Source organism: Mus caroli, unplaced genomic scaffold (assembly GCF_900094665.2).
Source record: "Mus caroli unplaced genomic scaffold, CAROLI_EIJ_v1.1 scaffold_14314_U1_1, whole genome shotgun sequence".
In the NCBI taxonomy this organism is placed as follows: domain Eukaryota; kingdom Metazoa; phylum Chordata; class Mammalia; order Rodentia; family Muridae; genus Mus; species Mus caroli.
In genome coordinates this window covers 3,669-24,758 of record NW_018389826.1, presented here as the reverse complement: position 1 = coordinate 24,758, position 21,090 = coordinate 3,669, and the positions used below count along the sequence as shown (strand labels likewise).

At 36.1% G+C, this 21,090-nt stretch overlaps 1 pseudogene; it reads right to left on the bottom strand.

The window, feature by feature from the left end:
• Nucleotides 1-15: 15 nt before the first annotated feature.
• On the bottom strand, nt 16-12,622 carry LOC110288316 (annotated as a pseudogene).
• Nucleotides 12,623-21,090: the final 8,468 nt, after the last annotated feature.

Genomic DNA, 21,090 nt, shown 5'->3' with positions numbered 1-21,090 from the left:
TAGAAGATTCAGTACTTACGATGGCTCATTGATGATTGTTCTCAGAGCATTGAGCAGATCTGAGCTTGTCATCTTTTTCATGTTCACCTCCACTGCTGCTCCTTTGGCCTTCATGTGAGCAATGTTGTCAGGCTGATCAGCGAACATGGGGACTCCCACCATAGGGATCCCATGGTAAATGGCCTCATAGATTCCATTTGTTCCACCATGGGTGATAAAAGCTCTGGTTTTGGGATGTCCTATTTTGAAGACAAAGGAAGGAATGAGTATAGATTTCATGCTAATTAGTTGTGGAATTTCAGAGGTAGAAGGGTAAGGGTTATAGTTATCAGTGAAGGCAACATTTTGTATAAATGTTGAGCATGAGACATTATTATTCTAGGGAATTATACTCCCATATGTGTGAGTATGTGTGTGTGTGGGGGGGAGTGAACTTCTTTTAACTGTCTGGGAAGATATTAGTGAGGTAGAGATGCTTAACATCTGATGGAAACTGAAGATGCTTAAAGATATAGTTTTGTCCACAGGGCAACCATGAATGCATACCATTCAGTTATTTCTTCCTTAAACCTGGAGGTGAGGACTATGCTGTAACTTAGTGGTGGAGTATTTCCATTGCATGCAGAATATTCTAGATTCAATACTCAGTTTTAATACAAAAGTAAAACTTGAAGTAATATATAAAATGTAAGCAATTTCTTAGCATTGAGACAGTTGAAAATATCCAATAATTTTGAGGGTTTTTTTTCAATTGGATATTTATTTATTTATATTTCAAATGTTATACCCTTTGCCAGTTTCCCATTCAGAACCCCGCTATTCCCTCCCCACTCCCTATGAGGGTGTTCCCCCACCCACCCCCACCTCACCACCCTGACATTCCGCCTACACTGGGGCATTGAGCCTTCACAGGACCAAGGGCCTCTAACTTGTTTTCTGACTACACAGAGTTTTCTTGCCCCAGAGTCTTACCAAGAAGATCATTCTGAGGAATCCAAATAGTCTTGTATCAGATCCTAATGTGTCTGGTATCTTTCCTTTGTATCACCACAAAACCTGTAGAAGACAATGTTTTATTTTGCAAGTAAAGCACACATTTTGAAGGTGTGCTGAGGCAGCAAATTACTGAGAACAAACTGTATACATACTTTAGGTTGTATTTGAGAAGGGGTTACAAATATGGACATTTGCAAACAAAGAGTTAAGGTTAGGACTGTCCACAGCAAGCCACTACTAACAGCTTCTACTACTGATCAAATAAACACAGATTAGTAATTCGATCTTTATTACTGAACAGCCATTTGGAATATACTATTGGGATAATTCTTTTCCTTGTAGGCTTTGGGGTTTTTGTTTGTTTGTTTTGAGGGAAAACTATATAGGATTTGCTTATAAATCACTTTTGAAAAACTTAATTTTGGAGTAATGAGACAAGTTTTTAATTTCTAAATGAGAAAGACTGAAAGAGACAAACGTAGGATAAAAGACACAATTTTTAAGATGACTATCAAAGTATTACCTTTATAAAATTATATTAAAACTAACCAATACATGAGTGACACGAAGTTAGTCCAGGAATAGGAATAAATAGAGTTAAATTGTAGAATAAGAACAATAAACTTTAAGGTTAACTGAATGTCATAAATTATAAACTACATTATATTTTAAAATGATATTCAATTTTTGTTTGTACAATTGTAGAATATTCAATTTAGAGAGAATAGTACATTCTAGACGTTCTATTTCAAAAACACCCATATTTACATATAGTCTTAATGCGAATCAGAAAGTTGAAGTATCGCTTTTAGCATGATATCTTTCTAAAGAAAGTATAGTGTCTTTCTTCTTAAAAGCATGGTGTTAAACTAAATTTCAGAATTTGGTGTCAGTCAATCCAGGCCAAATGATTTTAGAAGTGGCCTAATGTTTTCTTTTCTATCCTATTCATAGATTATAGAAGTCTATTTTTCATAGTAACTGGGAAATAAGGCAAATGAACAAATACGTCAAAAAATAACACTAACTCTTGAAAACCATCATTAGTAGTGTTCAGCAGCTGACAGGTTTCTGCTTCTCTCTGCAGATACCACTACCAGTCTCTCTATTGCTAGTCTGAAGCTGTTCTGGTCTCAAAGACCAAGGGCTTTACTGACCTTTTGAGGAGTCTGGATGAGGGCTGAGGCAACGAGATTGGCCTTTTCATCTGTCAGGTTTTTGACCATTGACCCCAGAGAAAATACCACAATACCATGTTCCCCTGAGGTCTGTACAAACTCTTCCATTTCCTGCAAACATGGCATTCTGTTGAAAATGTGTAAAATCATTAGGAGGAAATCTAGTTCCCTTACAATTCTAGGTAGAAAACTTGGAATTAAGGTTCAAAGGAATGTTTATATTTCTCTGTCCCATGACATGTAAAACCAGAAGTAAATGTTGAGAAAATATGTTTTTTGAAAAAAAAATATAAGATGTATTCAAGAAGAATGTCACACCAAATCACCGTAGAAGGGAGCAGAAAATAGAGGCAGCACTTCTCTTTGCAAGTGAATATGCTATTCTCAAAATGTATCTGTAAGAAAATAAAATGTTAGTTGACTTGGATGAACATTAGTGAAGCCAGTTAACCAGACTTTCAGAATTATTATTATGCCTATTACACATCAATGATCCCAATACAAGTATCTTGAAACTATCATAATATTTGAATCTATCTACTCATGTTATTATTTTTTCTTGATGTAGATGAGTTCAGACTGCATCAAACCTTCTTTGTTGGTTAAACAAATGTTTCCTAAAAAAATATCATCTAAAATACCTCTTTATCTTCTTAATAATATTATACTAAAACTTAAAGTCATCTTCATTATTAGTTCCTGATAATGGTTTCATACCAATTGTTACTATGACAATACAGTTCACCACAATGCCTATTAATACACACACTGAAGTCTGAGAGATAGGCCTGATCCCGAAGGCTCTCCAAATGTGCTTTCTCTTATTCATCAAATCCTAAACAGCTCATCAGGAGTACTCGTAAAGGCCTCTTTCTCTATCAGTTAGGGAATGTGTCCTTGGCCAGAGCTCAGTCAGGGACATGAGGAAGACTTCAGCACACCCCAGGCCATCCATGATCCTGTCTTTCTACCCCCATTGCAGATTCCACACCATAGAAAAACAAACATTTTTAATATACCTTTTATTCCATTTTGTTTTTAGTTTCTTTTTTTTTATTGAAAATAGATTCTTCTCACATAAACCATTCTTACCATTAACCACACAGTTAATCCACTTCTCCTGATATCCCACCCCCTCCAAAACACAGTTCCCCCCTCTCCAGATCCACTCTGAAGCTTAAATTCTCAAGTCCAAATGATTCACTATAGCTAATAAAATTAATATGATGAAAGCAGTGGAAGAGTGCACTGGAAGAGTGGAGTTACTCGGCAGCACATCTTTGTTATCAAAGATGTTAACCTTGAAGGAAAATCAGTTATTGTATTGTGGAATAATAAAGACCATCTTTGTCATCAACCTATCTTACGTAAAGGCTTAGCAGGTTTGCAGTGTAGTACTCTCACAGACTCAAAAGTTGGTAAATATGGATGAGAAAATTCAAAATCCCAATATGTTCGCATTAGCCAAATCTCAGCTTTCCCCATAGTCTCCCACAGTGTGGTGGGTCTTCCTGGAGAGTACACATAATGTTGATTGGAAGAAATTAGTACTCATATTTGTGAATTAAAAAGGTATGCATTTTCTCATTAGCTATTGGAAGGAAATGTAGATTTCCTAAGATACTTATCATAACTCTAGGTTAAAAGAGGAGGAGAGTGAAAACTAGAAATTACAAAGAGAGTGAAAGAGTGTCTTAAAAAAAAAACAATAAAAGTTTACATGCAGCTACAATGACTGATGAATTCCACAATTTCTTCTCTTTAGTAAAAGGCAGAAGATAGATTGGCTCTATTTTGTAAACTATGTGCCACCATTCACTGCTCTCCAGTCTCTTCCTAGGAACAAATTTCTCTTATACACTGTGTTATACTTGGTTTAAAAATTATGTTGGAGGATTCCCATTATGGAAATGATTCGTCATTATTTCATTGTTGGGGGAGCCCTGATTAATTTTCAGAATACAATAAACTTTGGGATGTGAGATACAAATGGAAGGATAACCAATACAGGTCTTTACACTTACCATTAAGAAGAACACTGGAACAAGAAAAATATTGAATGATACTTTCAAGAGCTATCTAGAGAAGATAACTATGTTTATATATTAATATTAGATAATTATTCACAGAAAAACTTGCTTTAGGTAAGAAAAAAATTGTCAATGAGAATTTTTTTAAGTAAACCTGTTGATCTTGTGCAGGCTGGCAGATACTACTTATAAAGACCATTATTTAGCAGTTTTGACATGTGCATGAAGTCACAAAGCCTAATGACATAGTTAGGTTCACCACCTGAGGATACTGAGCTCAGAGTTTCCAGGCAGTGCATTTAATCCATCTCAAATCTCACCACCAAAATGTTTATATCCCTAACTTGCTTTAAATTATGTGTGCTTCGTCCAGGCTTTAGAGAAGTTCAGTAGATAAATTTTATATTCATAGATTTTAGAGTTCAGAAATAATTATTTACAATAGTTATTGAATTCTATGTTAAAGCATTCATATATGGATCTTGGATTGCATATCATTGGTAACATGTTTGTATTACATCAAGAGGCCTTGAAATTTTATTCCAAGAATTCTATAAAAAGCTGGCAGCAGTAATTCCTATAACATTAGTTTGGGGTATTTAAAGAGAAATGAATACCTGGTTTTCATTTGCTAACCAGGTTCACCAAATTGGTGGGATCCAAAGTCAATGGGCCATTTCTTAGTACATAAGGCAATAGCAATATGAGGAGACAATTAATACCGTCTAGGGTCCATACACAACTACATATAACCTCACATCCATGCACACATATAAACACATAGACCTAAAGCAGTGATTCAGGGTTATAAATATGAAGTCCATGTAATGCATAGAAAATTGGACAAATATTTACACTTAAAGGCAATTACTTTCTTAATGTACATTTTTGAAGTATTAGGGAGGAACAATGATTGTAAATGTATGAGGATCAGGGAGTTTGTTGTGAAATTGTGTCTACTAGAAGTGTTAGAAAGTGTACTGTAAGTCTCAACAACTGAGTGCTCAAACATGAGCTGAACAAGGGAAACAAAAACAGATGTATCAAAATGGGCAGGGGACAGACCTGCAGGCCTCAACCTTAAACAACTGTAGGTCATGCTAAAAGTGGGAGACACTGCCTTTCCCAGAGACGAACACACCAATAGTTTATCCTTGACCCACTGGAAACATATATTCAGCCCTGAAAGCATATATTCGAATATAATTTTGCTAAATAAGCAGGTTGTATTTATGTATTATATATACACATAAATGTGTCTGTATGTGTGTGTGTGTGTGTGTGTGTGTGTGTGTATAATGAAAAAAAGAGGCCATCAAGTTGAAAGAGAATAAGAGGGCATATATGGAAGAGCTTTAAGGAAATATGGAACTGATGAAATGATATAATAATATATACTCACAAAATGAAATAAAATTTAACAGTCATAAACTGTACTAAATTGAATTTATCCAGATGTTTAAGGAATAGTTTACCATGTCCAAACTAATAACTGTGATACACCAAGTTGAAATTTAAGAATTAAAATATTATGATATAAAGCATTTTTTACTAGATTGGCATTCATTTGTAGCTTTTTGTATGTTTTGACAACATCTATCCTATTTCAAGTTATCACAAAGCAGTTTGGTGAGAACTTCATACTTCCCAGTTTCTAGAACAATTAAATATTGCATATGTCATGCTGCTTGCAAAGTGGGAGTGTTGTCATTGCATTCACAAGTATGTCTACATTGTAGATTCTGTCATCTCATCTAGTAAATTCTCTGTGACCTCATTCTCACTGGGCACATAAATTCTTTCAAAGTTCTGTGTCGGACACTTGATGTGCTGTGACCTTGGAAGATACTCTGGTATCGGGACTGTCAGCCCTGCCCACGCTATGCAAGCTTCTTGAGAAGCTTTACGTTGAAGCCCATATCTTGGTTACACTCCAGGACACTGTCATGAAAGCTGTGATCAGCACAGCAGAGGCACAGCAGAGAATCATGGTCCTATCTGAGAGACCATTGCTGTGGCTCCCCACCCTTCACTGAAGAGGATGAGTGTCTGTTAATTTAAGTGGCAATTTATAAATGAAGCAAGTCAAATACTAACTTCCAGAGTTATAAAAACACACAAATGGGAAGAAATCTGTCAGTAATTGTCTATGTATAGCACTTATATGCCTTATAGGCTAATGAAATTAGACCAATAGACATTTAAATTTCTTTTGTAACCCTATGGATCTAATTGTCTCTACCTCCAGAGCTCTGTTACTAGAAGCCTCTGCTACTGTACTGTGTATTTTCATGTGGACTCTGGTGGGCAGTATCAAACCCTCACACTCGTTAAGCTACACCATTACTGACTAAGCAATCTTGCCACCTATTGTTATCATATTCATTTGTAGAACAATTTTTTAAAGATAATAATCAGGTAAACTTGTTAGTCCAAGATGTTTATCAGAACAAACTAGTTACTAGTCTCAGAAAATGCAAAGACAATGCATAACAACTTTAAAGGTGTGACTTAAAGGACAAGATAAATATTTTAATAATAAAATTGAAAGATGCCTTGATTTCCCACCAAAAGTTAAAAACATGCTGTTATTAAAGTTATACTTTGTTTTTTGTTCTGTTCCCATAACATAAAACATATAGGAAGCGAGAAATAAAAAATATAGGAAGTGAATTTGTTTAGTTAACTCACTTTGTAAGGTTAAAATCTGACATCTGGAAGAATCTTGAGTTTGGGGATGAAGGACTTCTGGCTACATCAAAACACAGCAGATGGCATCCTGACTGCATGCCTATGAACGTGAGAGAGTAACCACTCTGAAATGTAGGGAGCAAAGATAAGCACAATGAAGAACAATGGCTACATGTGCTGCTGAATAGGAATGATATTGTCATATTCCTTATATTCCCATTCCATTATCTGTTAGGTGGATAAAGGTGATTAGCCCCTCCTCCAATAAGAGATGCAATACTGATAACACAGGATATAAACTTTTGGATGAGCTCACTTGTATGTATCCTTTTATTCCCCTCTGCCCCTTAAAAGTATGTGTGCTAGTCATTAACCACAATCCAACTTTACTATTCGACTTTTTCCATAAAGAATGGAAGGATAACATTATAAGGAGAACTCTGTAGGAAACAAACACTTTATGAAATCTCTTATATTAAGAATAATAATATAGATTCTTCCAGTTTCTGTCTGTGCTCTGAGCTGATCCTGTGCCACAGTTCTCCATACCCAAATTCTTCCTGGAGAGAGCTGGTCTCCCAGGAGTTCTGATGCACAGTCTTACAGGAGGAACAAGCTAGAGTCAGAGACAGCAAGACCACCCACCAGAAATAACCAGATGGAAAGAGGCAAGGGCAAGAACATAAGCAACAGAAACCTAAGCTACTTGGCATCATAAGAACCCAGGTCTCCCACCACAGCAAGCCCTGGATACCCCAACACACCAGAAAAGCAAGACTCTGATTTAAAATCACATTTCATGATGATGATAGAGGACTTTAAAAAGGACATAAATAACTCCCTTAAAGAAATACAGGAGAACACAGGTAAACAGCTAGAAGACCTTAAAGAAGAAACACAAAAATCCCTTAAAGAATTACAGAAAAACACAATCAAACAGGTGAAGGAATTGAACAAAACCATAAAGGATCTAAAAATGTAAAAAGAAACAATAAAGAAATCACAAAGGGAGACAATCTTTGAGATAGAAAACCTAACAAAGAGATCACAAGTTACAGATGCAAGCATCACCAATAGAATACAAGAAATAGAAGAGAGAATCTCAGGTACAGAAGATACCATAGAAAACATTGATACAAGAGTCAAAGAAAATGCAAAATGCAAAAATAAACTCCAAACCAAAAATGTTCAGGAAATCCATGACACAAGGAGAAGACCAAACCTAAGGATAATATGTATAGAAAAGGTGAATATTCCCAACTTAAAGGGCCAGTAACTATCTTCAACACCATTATAGAAGAAAACTTTCCTAAACTAAAGAGATGTTCATAAACATACAAGAGGCCTACAGAACTCCAAACAGATTGAACCAGGAAAAATTCCTCCCCTCACGTAATAGTCAAAACACCAAATTCATAAAACAAAGAAAGAATATTAAAAGCAGTAAGGGGAAAATGTCAGATAGCATATAAAGGGAGACATATCAGAATTACAGCAGACTTCTCACTAGAGACAATGAAAGCTAGAAGATCCGGGTGAGATGTCATACAGACCCTAAGAGAACACAAATGCCAAACCATGCTACTATACCCAGCAAAACTCTCAATTACCAGAGATTGAGAAACCAAGATATTCCAGGACAAAACAAATTTACACAATATCTTTTTTACAAACTTGGCCCTACAAAGGATAATAGATTGAAAACCCCAACACTAGGAGGGAAACTATACCCTAGAAAAAGCAGGAAAGTAATCTTCTTTCAAAAAAACAAAAGGAAGATAGCCACACAAACATAAAAATAACATCAAATATAAGAGGAAACAACAATTACTATTCCTTAATATCTCTTAATATCAATGAACTCAATTTCCCAATAAAAAGACATAAAAGTAACAGACTGGATACATAAACAGGACCTAACATTTTGCTGCATACAGGAAACGTGCACCTCCGTGTCAAAGAAAGACACTCAGAACAAAGGGCTGAAAAAAATTTTCCAAGCAAATGTTCCCAAGAAACAAGCTGGAGTTGTCATTTTATTAGCATAAATAAAATCAATCTCAACCAAAAGTTATCAAAAAGGATAAGGAAGGACACTTCATACTCATCAAAGGAATAATTTACTAAGAAGAACTGTATCCAAATCAACACAATCAGGAATGAAAAGGGAGACATAACAACAGAAACCAAGGAAATCCTAAACAACCACCAGATCCTATTACAAAAGGCCATACTCAACAAAACCAGAAAATCTCGATAAAATGGACACTTTTCTATTCAGATACCAAATATCAAAGTTAAATCAGGATCAGATAAACAATCTAAACAGTCATAAAAGCCCTAAAGAAATAGAAGCAGTCATTAGAAGTCTCCTAGCCAAAAAAAGCCCAGGACCAGACCGGTTTAGGGCAGAATTCTATTAGACCTTCAAAAAAGACTTGATTCCAATACTCTACAATTTTACAAAATAGAAACAGATGGAACACTACCCAATTCATTCTATGAAGCCATAGTTATCCTAAGTGTTCTCCCTAGAAGACAAAACAGTTTCTGGCTAATCAGGAACTTGGCACAGTTCCCTTTCATAGAGGTCTTCATAAGAGATATTTTTTTCTACTTCTATCATGCTTAATGTTCCAAATAGATATTAAAAACTGGTTGAGTGCATATTACTTTTAGCTCCAGAAGATTCATATATATTTAAGAGGTATTTAACTATTAAAATTATTTTCATGTCTATAAAATAATAATAATAATACCCATAATCAGCTTCCAAANGCTGACACCATTGCATACACTAGCAAGATTTTGCTGAAAGGACCCAGATATAGCTGTCTCTTGTGAAACAATGCCGGGGCCTAGCAAACACAGAAGTGGATGCTCACAGTCAGCTATTGGATGGATCACAGGGCTCCCAATGGAGAAGCTAGAGAAAGTACCCAAGGAGTTAAAGGTATCTGCAACCCTATAGGGGGAACAACATGATGAACTAACCAGTACCCCGGAGCTCTTGTCTCTAGCTGCATATGTATCAAAAGATGGCCTAGTCGGCCATCACTGGAAAGAGAGGCCCATTGGACTTGCAAACTTTATATGCCCCAATACAGGGGAATGCCAGGGCCAAAAGAATGGGAATGGGTGGGTAGGGAAGGAGGGGGGGTATGGGGGACTTTTGGGATAGCATTGGAAATGTAATTGAGGAAAATACGTAATAAAAATATTAAAAATTAAAAAAAATACACTTGTCTTTTTCACTATTAGTTTATTCACACTGGGTATCCGTATCACTATCAAAATATATAATATCCAGGAAAAGGCATTACATACAACTAGTTTCTGACAATGTCCTCCTACTTAAAATATTTTCTGTTCAAAAGTGTTTAGTGGGCAAGTGAGCTGGCTCAGTAGGTAAAGGTGTTTGCCACCCAGCTTAAGAACATGAATTCAATCCTGAGGACTTACATGGCAGAGGGTAAGACAGATCCTCAACTTAAATTACAACCTCCACCTGCACTCTATGGAATACAGAGATGGGGGTAGGGAGGGATAAGAGAGAAGGGGGATGTTTAGTAATATAGGGAACACGGAGGACTTAAGTATTTAACAAACAACGTCTCAAATGGTAGGATTTGCAAGTCTAGTCATTATTCTGTAATGTAAGAGGTAAAGTTTTTTTTTTATTTATTTACAAAGACATTCACAAACATATGATTGTTATGGCTTACTTTGAAAGATTTAGCACCTACCATGTTTTTCTGCAGATTTTTGCTTTTACATTTAACTCTTACTAAAACACAAGGCAATAGCAGTTTGAGAAAGAGTGTTAATTATTTATAATTAACCCCAAGCTTTATTTGTCAATAAAACATGCAGTTTTTCCAATCAAGGAAGATTAAAACTTACCAACTTACCACATCCAAAGATATAAAAACTCCATGGTTAACCTTCTTGGCAACTGTGTGAATTTCTTCATGACCCCTGTGTGTGTCCTTTGAGAGTTTCCTACAACTCATTTTGATCATATTCACCCCTTACCGAATTCTTTCCAGATATGCCTTCTCCCATACTCACCCAACCTTTTGTTGTATTTTGGTTTTTAAATTCGCAAGATCAATTAATGCTCCCTTAATACTCTTAAGTGTCTTGTCTTCTAATGGAGTACATAGAGTTACTACATTCTCAGAGGAAACTGTCTCTCCCTTTCCTAGCAGGTAACAATTACCAGTGACTCTGGGTGATAGGTATAATTTCATGACTCATTCCCAACACCATGCAGAGAATCAATGCAGTTTTTACTTACACAGGTTTTAAGCAGAAGACAATTTTCCTTCTAGTCATCCACATGTCTCTGTATATGTACATATGACATTACCACTGCCTCTGTGTGCATCTCTGTATTTATATTTGAGGTCATACAATTCCTCTGCATGTGTCTATTTATGTACCTATGATGTCAGTTTCAGCTGTTGATTCCTCATTATAAGGCATTGCTGTAGATATTGTGTTATTGGACCCTCCTACAACATTGTTGTCAGATGTTATCTCTTGCATTTCATTGAGAACTACAGTAGAGTTTTGTTACATATCATAAAACTAATATGCAAAGTTGTTCAACTGGGATTATATTTTCAGATTTATTTGGCCCACTGCTGAACTGGCATGATCATTCACATTTAGTAAGAAAATGGAAAATAACATTCATACATTGTAGATTTCCTCGAGTCACTACTTTTATAAGATTGACTGGATTGTGGAGTACATTGATAAACATAAAGAGGATGGCCTTTTTATTCTGAGTGATTGATTCATCTTTCTTCCTGCTTCCTAGTTATAGTCAATTCTCATTTTCCTCCTTATGTCATCTTTTAAAACAATTCAGAACACAGTTCCTTGAAACTAGTATACTGCTACACAGATTTCAAATTATAGATACAGTTACAGAATTAAAGAAAAACTTACTAGAATCCTTGCTTATATTCAAATGATAAAACAAAATGGCTACAAAAATGGCTACATACCTAAAGCTTTAGTGTAATAGGAATCCCACTGCTTCCAAAGGGTTTCAAACTTGCAGTCCTACATTCTGTAAGAAATGAAGTTTCTTACTCGGCCAGTGAAAGACATCTAGTCTGTGAGTTCCTACCGAATTGCAGGTACATAGGAAGGAGGGAATGGGACCTTTCAACGATGCTTTTCCACTCTGGAGGTAGTGGAAAACCACAAGGAATAGATAAATGGAATTCTCAGTTCTAAAGCCACGATGTCACCACAAGGAAATACTGGGTCTGATAACAGTACTTCGAACATTTCTTTCTGCAGCTTAACCATCAGCTTTTCATTCTTAAGAACGCCATCACAGATACCTCTGGCCACCACGTGGAACTCCTCAATGACTTTGGCCGTTTCCTTATAGAAGTCTAGATAGTTGAAGGAGATGGCCTGCTTTCCAGCCAAGTCAAAACAAAGTCCTTGATCTCACTTTCAATTTTTTCCTTGCCAAAGGGCACTGGATATATTTCGAATGTCAGAGATGGGCTGATGGATGATGAAAAGGGTCCCGGAGGCCACAAGGACAGTCACATTATGCTCTATTCTTAAGAGTTCATCAATTATGATCTTAACATTTACCCAGTGACTGCCTTCCATGGGCAAGATGAGAACGTTCCTACCAAGACTCATTCCGAGGAGACTTATATGAAAAGAACAGAGCAAAATGTTCTTCAACATGACTGATTTGATGTAGATTTCTTAAAATGTGTAACAAACAAATTTCTCTACTTTCCTAGAAAAAAAAGAAATACAAAAATATGATTCCCTTTTTTATTTAAGCAAATCATATTTTAGTAATCCTTTCTCTTCCACAAGTTGTTAGCAGCAATAGATTCATGTTTAATGGAATCAGGCTCAAAGTAAGCTACCATGTGCTTTAATGTGATTCCTACTTTTTATCCCTTCTGAATTTGATCTTTTGACCCCTTTTTGTATATCCTATTTGTTGATATTTTCTCCTTAAACTGATTCAAGTCCTTGTACTCATCAGTGCTAACCTTTAAGCCTAGATAATGTCAATGGGAAAGTGCCAGAATCTACTCAGATATGTAAGGACTTTAACAGTGATATTTATTTATTTATTTATTTATTTATTTATTTATTTATTTATTTATTTAAGTGAGTTAATATAATTGCATTACTGGCAATAAAGCTTTTGTTTTAATGACATAGTCATATAAGTTTATGACAAAAGCATAATATGAAAGTCAAATACATGTGGTACATCATTCAATTATATTCATTAATGCTTCACCAACACATTTGAGAAGTTATTTTGTCAGTTACTGAGGAAATATAAGTAAGCAAATAAAATATGCACTGAAAGATATGTAATGTGTGATAAATGATGCTCTCGAGAACAGGCTCTATTTGAAGAGGTTTGCTTATTCAAGAACAATCTGACTAAGTTATCTCCAAGAACAAGCTTACCCAGGCTAGTTAGGGATGCCTTAGGTATAAAGTCAGCCTTTAATACTTGCTAATAGTTGCTAATATGAAAGACCCTGGAGAGTGCTTGGCATATATCAATCTCATTCTTTTCTTTTGTCATTTTCAAGAGATTTGACCTAAGTGGAAAATGTTATTTCACTTTTATGTTTTGTCTGCTGATGACAGCCTCATCCACAATTATGTAATCTTTAAATTAGCTATAATACTTCACTGGACTGGACAATTGATTGTGATTCTCTTTATTTATGTAATTTTTAGCAAGAAGTCAATCCCAGTTAAATATAGTATCTTCTAGTAATTTTTAACTTATTGGGTAAAATGTTTTATTAGAAAATTAATGCAAAGTATGTTTTTCACATTTATTTTATACTAAATAAAATTTAAGAATAAATTACATAAAATGTGTTACTACATAAAATGTACAGTTATATAATATAGAATTGATACTTATACAATCATATGTACAGCCTGAATGAATACATAAAAAATATATTTATTAATTAACCAATATTGTGTTAGACAACGTAATCTATTCTTCTTAGAATCCTTTTCCATTATTTCTTATAACTTAATTTAATTTATTTTATTTATTCACTTTATATCTCTCTCATTGTCCCCCTCCTGGTTACCCTCTCCTGCAATCCTTCCACATTTCCTCTCCTGTTCTCTTTTGAGGGGTAGGGAGCCCATAGGTATCCCCACACCCTAGGACTTCATGTCTCTGTTAGGCTAGGTGCTTCCTCTCCCACTGAGGCCAGACAACGCAGCCCAGCTAGTAGAAAATATCCAGTATAGAAGCAACAGCTTTGGGGATAGTCCCCACTTCTCAGGAGCTGTGAGAGCTCCAATTGCTTTGAGATAGAATGATGCATATGGTAAGTTCCCCTTACAACAATTGAATTCTCAGAATCAATGAGCTCCTGGTTTAAGCCTTATATGCATGAAAGTAAAACATTGGGCTAAGGGATGCTATTTAAATATGGTTATGTGGCAACAATAACAAAACAAGTCAATGATAGAGAAACCTGATGCTGGTACACTAGGAGCTCTACAATGTATGGGTTTAAATCTAAAATCAATAACATTTATGTCAGCTTCACATTGTAACCAATCTATTCTTTTGTTAAAAGCTACTACTCTAGGATGTGCTGCTCTTGATATTCCTTGTCCTATAGTATTGCCATTTCCCCTATTCTATGTTCATTTAAGTAGCACACAGGTTTTGGGGCGCCTCATCTGCCCATTGCTTTGGACTATTTGGGTCACAGTAGTTAATACATGAGAGGAATCATAGTTCATATAGAGCCACTAGTAAAAGTTATACAGGGGAAAAGCCATCATGGTCAGAGTACCTACTAATTGGAAATTTAATGACAGGAAAATTTGCACACTTATCATCATCATCATCATCATTGTCTACATAGTTTCTTCATGAAAAAAAAAAAAAAGACAGTGCTCCATGTAGGAGGATTCAGTAGTACAAATGAAACTGCAGCTTTAAGCATTTTATTAAAAGAAAATGATACACCATTATTAGCTTTAAAAAGAAAACAAACAAACAACAACAAAAAAAAAACATGTATAGAATTGATTGAGTCTGGAACTGATGTTTCTATTGTTGCCACGGAAAAGTGGCCACCTGAATGGCATATTAGCTCATCCCTGAGAGAGTTGGCAAGTATGAGCTGTAAAAAGGTTAAACAAAGTTACAGTGTATAATGAAGAAGGCATAGTGCAAATCCCATAGCCTTCTGTAACTCAAATTCTGATTAATTTTTGGTGAAGAGACTTTTTATTACCATCTAAATGCAGAGTTCCATATTCCTACCTTTAATGCTGCCCATTCTTCAAAATTGTAATTACTAATGAAAAATTGTGATATAAAAAAGGAAATAAGTTAAGGGTTACAAAGGATTAAGGGACCTATGTTCTTACACAAACAATATCATAAGCACGTATTGGGTATTTCATTGTGGCCAATCTCAAAGGCAAATTTCTTTATTTGTTTGTTTGTTTGGTTGGTTTTTGTTTTTTGTTTTTGTTTTTGTTTTTTTTGGTTTTATGTTTTTTGTTGTTGTTGTTTTGTTTTGTTTTTGTTTTTGTTTTTGTTTTTGTTTGTTTTTTGTTTTTTGTTTTTTGAGACAGGGTTTCTCTGTGTAATCGTGGATGTCCTGGAATTTACTCTATAGACCAGGCTGGACTCGAACTCAGAAATTTACTTGCATTTGCCTCCCAAGTGCTGGGATTAAAGGCATGTGCATGTGCCACCACTGCCCAACCAAAGACATATTTTTGTTTTTTAATTTTTCGAGAGAGGGTTTCTCTGTGTTCCCCTGGCTGTCCTGGAACTCACTCTGTAGACCAGGCTGGCCTCAAACTCAGAAATTCACCTCTCTCTGCCTCCCAAGTGCTGGGATTAAAGGCGTGTGATACCACACCCAGCCAAAGACATATTTTTAAAGAAAGTTAGGATCTCCTTAGCAGTAGTCAGCCAACTGTTGAAGAATGGGAACAACGATCTTTGTTTTTCTCTGTGGAATTCTCTCACATTTTTAGTTAAAAGATAATATGGTAAATAGAGGTTGATTGACTTATGAAATCTTAATGCCACCATGTAGCCAATAGGAGTTTTACAGCCTGGATTATCTACACTAATAGCTATTGCTAAAGATTGGTCTTCAGTTGATTTTGGATTTGAAGAGCTGGTATTTCAGTATACATATTTGTTTTGATAATAATGAATATATATAACATTTTCTGTAACTTCATTCAATCATAGAAAACCCCAGCTTTGCTATCAATAGACTATATTACCTTGAGGTATGGTAAATATCCTCTACAATATGACAATACTATCTATGTAGGAAAGATTTGAGAGCCTGTGAAGCAGGCCTTCCTTCAGGTTTATAGTATTCACTTTATGGATGATATTCTGTTAGTAACCTCCAAAGAGAAAGAGCTAAAATGCGTGTGTGACATGATTTAGGATGTGCTACATAAAAACGCTCTTATAATCATACCAGAAAAGTTACAAAGATCAGACATGGTATAATATATGGGACACCTGCTAACAAGAACACCTGTTAATACCTATTAAAATGCCAATTAGACAGGAGAAGACATTTAAGACATTTTCTAAATTTATTAGGGACTGTACTGTCTATTTTTGTGTCAACTTGACACAGCTGGAGTTATCACAGAGAAAGGAGCTTCAGTTGAGGAAATGCCTCCATGAGATCCAACTGTAAGGCATTTTCTCAATNAGTGATCAAGGGGGAAAGGCCCCTTGTGGGTGGGACCATCCCTGGGCTGGTAGTCTTGGGTTCTGTAAGAGAGTAGGCTGAGCAAGCCAGGGGAAGCAAGCCAGTAAAGAACATCCCTCCATGGCCTCTGCATCAGCTCCTGCTCCCTGACCTGTTTGAGTTCCAGTCCTGACTTCCTTGGTGATGAACAGCAGNATGGAAGTGTAAGCCGAATAAACCCTTTCCTCCCCAACTTGCTTCTTGGTCATGATGTTTGTGCAGGAATAGAAACCCTGACTAAGACAAATTGGTACCAGTGGAGTGGGGTATTCTTGTGACAACCTGACCATGTTTTGGGGAGGACTGTGGAAGGACTTTGGAACTTTGGGCTTGAAGATCCATTCGTTGTTAAGAGCTCTGTCAGATGCAGCTGCTTGTGGACGTTGTACATCGTGGTGCGCACTAGGCTCCGCACCACGATGTACAACGTCCACAAGCAGGGAAGAAACTGTTTTGGTGGAGCCCACAGTTAAGAGACTTTTAATTGTAAAAAGACTTTGAATTTTAAAAGAGATAGATATTTTAAAGAGATTGAAATTTTAAGAATATGTAAAGACTGTGGGACTTTTAAAGTTATTTAGATCTTGGGGATGAATAAGAATGTAAGGGTTGAGGCTTACTAGTGATGTGTTTGTGTGTCAAGTTGACAAGGGGTCAATTGTACTGNCTATTTTTGTGTCAACTTGACACAGCTGGAGTTATCACAGAGAAAGGAGCTTCAGTTGAGGAAATGCCTCCATGAGATCCAACTGTAAGGCATTTTCTCAATTAGTGATCAAGGGGGAAAAGCCCCTTGTGGTGAGACCATCCCTGGGCTGGTAGTCTTGAGAGAGCAGGCTGAGCAAGCCAGGGGAAGCAAGCCAGTAAAGAACATCCCTCCATGGCCTCTGCATCAGCTCCTGCTTCCTGACCTGCTTGAGTTCCAGTCCTGACTTCCTTGGTGATGAACAGCAGCATGGAAGTGTAAGCCGAATAAACTCTTTCCTCCCCAACTTGCTTCTTGGTCATGATGTTTGTGCAGGAATAGATACCCTGACTAAGACAGGGACTAACAATTCCCTACTTGCTACCTTTAGAAACTGTATTTCTTTAGTTTTATGTGCATTAGTCTTCTAACTCCATGTCTGGGGGGTGGGGGGTTATTGAGGGGCATGTATAACTTGTGTCCCAGAACCTTTAGAACTGGAGATACAGACCGTTTTCAAATGGCATATAGGTGCTGGGATCTGAAACTGGATCCTCTGGAAGAGCAGTCAGTGCTCTTAAACACTGAGACACCTCTGCAGCCCTGCTACATACTATTTCAAGAATACCCAATTAATCACTAGCCAACTGTTTAACACTATGAACAGTGAGATAGTATTGGATAAATGTTTATTTTATCTGCAGAAATAAATTAAGAATTAAGGTTATTAGAATCCAAATAAAAGAGGCATTTCTGTATTACATGGCTCCTTTTTACCCTTTAAATTTACATATATTCCCCACTAAATTGTCTTCTATATGTTTTGCAGTACAAGAGAGTAAATCTTTGAAATAGATATATTTACTCCACAAAATGCAAACTCCATGCCTTTCTTTTCTTGCTCAATTAGGAAATCAGGTGTGGATATAATGTCATCAATTATATGGACATATTCCTTGCTGCATTATTGTACACAGAACTAACAATCAGTTTTAAAGAGAATTGCAGAACTCTGCAGATTTTCAAATTTCAAATACAGATTCTTATAGTAGGTAGAAACCTCTTAATTTCATCTTCACATCCTACCATGCTCCCATTATTCCAGGATCTACAATGACTGATTAAACCTGCACTCACCCTGTACTAATTGCTCCTACTTTTGTATACTTTTGTATACTCTAAGCTCCCTGATTCGATTGCAGAAGCTGATGCATTGACTGATTATTTTTACCTCTCCACAATGTGAGCTTATACACTAATGCTATTAGAGTTCACCCACAATACCACATCCCACTTAGACAAGTGAGAGGGATTATAGAACAATGTACTACTTGTTCTTCCTCACACTGTCACAGTTCTACAGTTAGAGTTCATCCAAGAGGTAAAACTATTATTGAGTTATGGAAAGTAGATGTAGCTCTTATGCAGTGGATTCTGTACATGTGTGTGCATTGATTCATACTCTAAATTTATTTGAGTTGTACCTCTATAACCAGAGAATGTTGCAAACTTTTGTTCCCATGGGAATGCCTGCTACAATAAAAAGTGACCATGAGCCAATCTTTAGTAGAAAAAATTAAAAACTTTTGTAAATGATGGAATATTAATCATATCGTAAGACTTCATAATACTCAAGGTCAGAACATAATTGAAAGAGCAAACAGAACATTAAAATAACAACTATTTTAAAAATAAAAGCAGGGAGACATGAAGGTACATCCTTGTACTTTCCTTACTTATACTTATTTTGAAATTTACCTGAAGGTGATACATGTTCAGGAACTCAAACCCATTTATTCTCAGATCATTCTGCTCTGTCTTTAGACAAACCTGTGAGGTTTAAACAGTTTGAGACTTGGAAGCCCGTTTGGCTGAAGAAATTTGGGAAAGGATATGAATCTGGCATTGCAGATGTTGCCCCTAGAAGATTATAGATTCCTCTCAGGCCCCTCCAGCCCTGGACCATGAAGAACAAAGGTGGAGAAAAAGAATAGTGCAGTCATCATGAAGACAGTAAGTCTCCAGCTGGAAGGGCAAAAAATTTATTGACAAAACCAAACCATTAGACCAAGACTGCCTTCCTGGGGCCAGGTAAAGACCCAGTGCACCTAGGAAAAAGTTATGCAGAGCCCTTTGTCAGCTGAGAATCTCATTCTGTTGATTCTATCTGCTTTGACCTTTGTGTCTGTGGATACACATGCATCAAAAGACAATTAGATTTATCTACATGTACAACAAAAACAAAAACAAAAACAAAAACAAAAACAAAACACATACATGCATGCATACAACAAAACAAAACACTGGGTATTCTGTATTCAAAAAATTAAAACAAGGCAGATTTTCCATGAGAAAAATGTTCCAGGAATAGAATCACATGAGTTGATTTTTGACTGCTTCTGAGAACACTCCAAAAAAAAAAAAATAGTACAGGAGACTTTGACCTCAGTTTTTTCAAACCAAAAGCTTGTTTTCAGGATGTTTGTTTGCCCTTATCTCAGGGGTACATGATAGGAGTGGGTGTGCTGCAGGTTAACTGCTTCTGCTTGATATTGTTATCTAGAGAGTATTTAAAGTGTCCTTTGTGTTCTTTTATAGTAAAGCAGGTTTTTAACCACATGCAGCTCATATTTATGATTGTACGGAGCTTAAACTCATGTGATATGTACTAATATGACCTTACTTAACTTTCTGAGTTTAAATTGTCTGATTCTCTGAGTAAAGTTAGCTGTTGCATGAGACTTTAGTCTTTCTCTTTATCTGGAGCATTGACAGTGTAGGTTTTAAAGCCAGATAGTAAACATGCTGCATCAACTCTACCCAAATAGACATATGTCCTTTGCAGAGAAATTCCTGTGGACCAATGGTTCAGAACATGTCTGCATCATATGCACAATGGACTTCCACCTGCTCTCCAAAAGACCATTATGAAAACAGCAAGTGAGAACAATATTTGTTTTTAAATTTTTTTCTCTGAGAATTTTATTTAATGTGCTTTTTAAAGTTAATTCCTACCTACCACAATCTTCCCTAAGTCACCCCTTTCCTTTCAATCTACCTTAGTATTCTTAAAAAGCAAAACAACACAAAACAAAATAAAACAAAAACAACAAAAACTTCAAGACCAGATTGTTTACTCCAAATATTCTTGTGTATGTGTTCTTCAACCAGAGAATGGTTGATTTTGCGGGGGCTATACTGTTCCCCTATCACAAGCCAACTTTTATCAAGAGCACATGGCCCTGTGTGGACTGAGTACCACTCTTCCCTCTCCATGCTCAGATTTGTTCTGTTTTCATGTTGCACAGGTATCGTACATGATGGGTTTTATTCACGTGAATTCAAAATCCTATAATTTTATCTCTTCATGAGAAATCAATTTGACTTTGTGATTCTAAGAATATTAATGGAGACCTGTAAATCTCTAGTCACTAAGGGCTAGACAATTAGCATATAATAATTAATCCACATTATTGCAATTATCACTGAGACTAGAACTTTCTTTCCCCAACCCAATTTTTAAGCGACCTTCATCCTTGTGTGTTCTGTGTGTGTTGGAGCATGGGTGAGCTGTTTGATGTGTGCAATTTCATGTTTATGAGACCTAAGGTGAGCATATGACATAGAGACGACAACCTCAGATGTTCAATAGAATGTCTTTTCTGACATTCAAACAAGACAAAATTTCTTGTTTGTTGTTTTTTTCT